General features: G+C 43.0%; 1 non-coding gene across 1 annotated transcript; it reads right to left on the reverse strand.

Moving 5' to 3' along the window:
- Positions 1-236: 236 nt before the first annotated feature.
- On the reverse strand, positions 237-344 carry LOC130978196 (small nucleolar RNA R71). Its single transcript, XR_009085852.1, has one exon. It is a non-coding gene; the product is annotated as a small nucleolar RNA R71 (small nucleolar RNA).
- Positions 345-4346: the final 4002 nt, after the last annotated feature.

Below are 4346 nucleotides of genomic sequence, written 5' to 3' on the forward strand. Positions count from 1 at the left end.
TCCATGGACTTCCATTGGAAGATCCTCATCAGTTCTTAGCTGAATTCTTGCAAATCTGTGACACTGTCAAGACTAATGGGGTTAACCCTGAGGTCTACAGACTTATGCTATTCCCTTTTGCTGTAAGAGACAGAGCTAGAATATGGTTAGACTCACAACCTAAAGAAAGCCTGAACTCTTGGGAAAAGCTAGTCAATGCCTTCTTGGCAAAGTTCTTTCCACCTCAAAAATTGAGTAAGCTTAGAGTGGAAGTCCAAACCTTCAGACAGAAGGAAGGAGAATCCCTCTATGAAGCTTGGGAAAGATACAAGCAATTGATCAGAAAATATCCTTCTGACATGCTTTCTGAATGGAGCATCATAGGTATTTTCTATGATGGTCTCTCTGAACTGTCCAAGATGTCTTTGGATAGCTCTGCTGGAGGATCTCTTCATCTGAAGAAGACGCCTACAGAAGCTCAAGAGCTAATTGAAATGGTTGCAAATAACCAATTCATGTACACTTCTGAAAGGAATCCTGTGAACAATGGGACTAATCAGAAGAAAGGAGTTCTTGAGATTGATACTCTGAATGCCATTCTGGCTCAGAACAAAATATTGACTCAGCAAATCAATTTGATTTCTCAAAGTCTGTCTGGAATGCAAAATGCACCAAGCAGTACTAAGGATGCTTCATCTGAAGAAGAAGCTTATGATCCTGAGAACCCTTCAATGGAAGAGGTAAATTACATGGGAGAACCCTATGGAAACACCTATAATTCTTCATGGAGAAATCATCCAAATTTCTCATGGAAGAATCAAGAGAGGCCTCAACAAGGTTTCAACAACAATAATGGTGGAAGAAACAGGTTTAGCAATGGCAAGCCTTTTCCACCATCTTCTCAGCAACAGACAGAGAATTCTAAGCAGAACACCTCTGACTTAACAACCATGGTCTCTGATCTAATCAAAACCACTCAAAGTTTCATGACTGAAACAAGGTCCTCCATTAGGAACTTGGAGGCACAAGTGGGACAGCTGAGCAAGAAAATTACTAAACTCCCTCCTAGTACTCTTCCAAGTAACCAAGAAGAAAATCCAAGAGGAGAGTGCAAGGCCATCAACATGGCTGAATTTGGAGAGGAAGGAGAGGAAGTGAACGCCACTGAGGAAGACCTCAATGGGCGTGCACTGACCTCCAATGAGTTCCCTAATGAGGAACCATGGGAATCTGAGGCTCAAAATGAGACCATAGAGATTCCATTGGACTTACTTCTGCCATTCATGAGCTCTGATGAGTATTCTTCCTCTGAAGAGGATGAGTATGTCACTGAAGAGCAAGTTGCTAAATACATTGGAGCAATCATGAAGCTGAATGACAAGTTATTTGGTAATGAGACTTGGGAGAATGAACCTCCTTTGTTCACCAAAGAACTGGATGACTTGTCTAGGCAGGAATTACCTCAAAAGAAACAAGATCCTGGGAAGTTTTCAATACCTTGTACCATAGGCACCATGACCTTCAAGAAGGCTCTGTGTGACTTAGGGTCAAGTGTAAACCTCATGCCTCTCTCTGTAATGGAGAAGCTAGGGATCTTTGAGGTACAAGCTGCAAGAATCTCACTAGAGATAGTAGACAACTCAAGGAAACAAGCTCATGGACTTGCAGAAGATGTTTTGGTGAAAGTTGAAGACCATTACATCCCTACTGATTTCATAGTCCTAGAGACTGGGAAGTGCATGGATGAATCCATCATCCTTGGCAGACCCTTCCTAGCCACAGCTAAGGCTGTGATTGATGTTGATGGAGGTGAACTGATCATTCAAGTGAATGAAGAATCCTTTGTGTTTAAGGCTCACGGATATCCCTCTGTCACCATGGAGAGGAAGCATGAAGAGCTTCTCTCAAATCAGAGCCAAACAGAGCCCCCATAGTCAAACTCTAAGTTTGGTGTTGGGAGGCCACAACCAAACTCTAAGTTTGGTGTTGAACCCCCACATTCAAACTCTAAGTTTGGTGTTGGGAGGTTCCAACATTGCTCTGAGTATCTGTGAGGCTCCATGAGAGCCCTCTGTCAAGCTACTGACATTAAAGAAGCGCTTGTTGGGAGGCAACCCAATGTTATATTTTATCTATTTCCCTTTGTTATTTTATGTTTTTTGTAGGTTGATGATCATGAGAAGTCACAAAATCAATTAAAAAAGCAAAAATAGAATGAAAAACAGGAAGAAAAACAGCACACCCTGGAGGAAGAACCTACTGGCGTTTAAACGCCAGTAAGGCTAGCATGTGGGCGTTTAACGCCCAGTCTGGCACCATTCTGGGCGTTTAACGCCAGAAAGGGGCACCAGACTGGCGTTAAACGCCAGGAAAGGGCAAGAACCTGGCGTTAAACGCCAGAAATGGGCACCAGCCCGGCGTTTAACGCCAGAATTGGCTCAAAACGCGTTTTTGCATGCCATTTGGTGCAGGGATGACTTTTCCTTGACACCTCAGGATCTGTGAACCCCACAGGATCCCCATCTACCCCACCACTCTCTCTCTTCTTCACCCATTCACCAATCACCTCAACACCTCTTCCCCAAAAACCCTTCACCTATCAAATCCCATCTTTCTCTTCACCACTCACATCCATCCTTCATAAAACCCCACCTACCTCACCATTCAAATTCAAACCACTTTCCCTCCCAAACCCACCCATAATGACCGTACCATGAGCCCCCCTCTCCTATATAAACCCTTCTTCTCTCCTTCACTTTCACACAACCTAAACACCACTTCTCACCCTCTTTGGCCGAACACAAAGCCATTCCCTTCTTCCTCATTTCTTCTTCTTCTACTCTCTTCTTTCTTCTTTTGCTCGAGGACGAGCAAACCTTTTAAGTTTGGTGTGGTAAAAGCGTTGTTTTTCGTTTTTCCATAACCATTTATGGCATCCAAGGCCGGAGAAACCTCTAGAAAGAGGAAAGGGAAGGCAAAAGCCTCCACCTCCGAGTCATGGGAGATGGAGAGATTCATCTCAAGGGTGCATCAAGACCACTTCTATGAAGTTGTGGCCTTGAAGAAGGTGATCCCCGAGGTCCCTTTTTCACTAAAAAAGAGTGAATATCCGGAGATCCGACATGAGATCCGAAGAAGAGGCTGGGAAGTTCTTACCAATCCCATTCAACAAGTCAGAATCTTAATGGTTCAAGAGTTCTATGCCAATGCATGGATCACCAAGAACCATGATCAAAGTATGAACCCGGATCCAAAGAATTGGCTTACTATGGTTCGGGGGAAATACTTGGATTTTAGTCCGGAAAATGTAAGGTTGGCATTCAACTTGCCTATGATGCAAGGAGATGAACATCCTTACACAAGAAGGGTCAACTTTGATCAAAGGTTGGACCAAGTCCTCACTGACATTTGTGAAGAGGGCGCCCAATGGAAGAGAGATTCAAGAGGGAAGCCGGTTCAATTGAGAAGGCATGACCTCAAACCCGTGGCTAGAGGATGGTTGGAGTTTATCCAACGCTCAATCATTCCCACTAGCAACCGGTCCAAAGTTACTCTAGACCGAGCCATCATGATCCATAGCATCATGATTGGAGAAGAAGTGGAAGTTCATGAGGTTATAGCCCAAGAACTTTATAAGGTGGCGGACAAGTCCTCTACCTTGGCAAGGTTAGCCTTTCCTCACCTCATTTGTCACCTCTGTTATTCAGTTGGAGTTGACATAGAGGGAGACATCCCCATTGATGAGGACAAGCCCATTACTAAGAAGAGGATGGAGCAAACAAGAGACCCCTCTCATCATGAGATCCCTGAGATGCCTCAAGGGATGCACTTTCCTCCACAAAACTATTGGGAGCAAATTAACACCTCCCTAGGAGAATTGAGTTCCAACATGGGACAACTAAGGGTGGAGCACCAAGAACATTCCATCCTCCTCCATGAAATTAAATAAGATCAAAGAATCATGAGAGAGGAGCAACAAAGACAAGGAAGAGATATTGAGGAGCTCAAGCACTCCATAAGACCTTCAAGAGGAAGAACAAGCCGCCATCTCTAAGGTGGACCCGTTCTTTAATCTCGTTGTTCTTTATTTTCTTGTTTTTCGAAAATTTATGCTTATGATTATCCATATTTGTGTCTTATAATCATTAGTGTCTTAGTGTCTATGCCTTAAAGTTATGAATGTCCTATGAATCCATCACCTTTCTTAAATAAACAATGTTCTTAATTGAAAAAGAGAAGAATTGCATGAATTTCAAATTTTATAACAGATTAATTATTTTGATGTGGTGGCAACACTTTTGTTTTCTGAATGTATGCTTAAACAGTGCATATGTCTTTGAATTTGTGGTTCATGAATGTTGGCTCTT

Source organism: Arachis stenosperma, chromosome 4 (assembly GCF_014773155.1).
Source record: "Arachis stenosperma cultivar V10309 chromosome 4, arast.V10309.gnm1.PFL2, whole genome shotgun sequence".
Taxonomy (NCBI): Eukaryota; Viridiplantae; Streptophyta; class Magnoliopsida; order Fabales; family Fabaceae; genus Arachis; species Arachis stenosperma.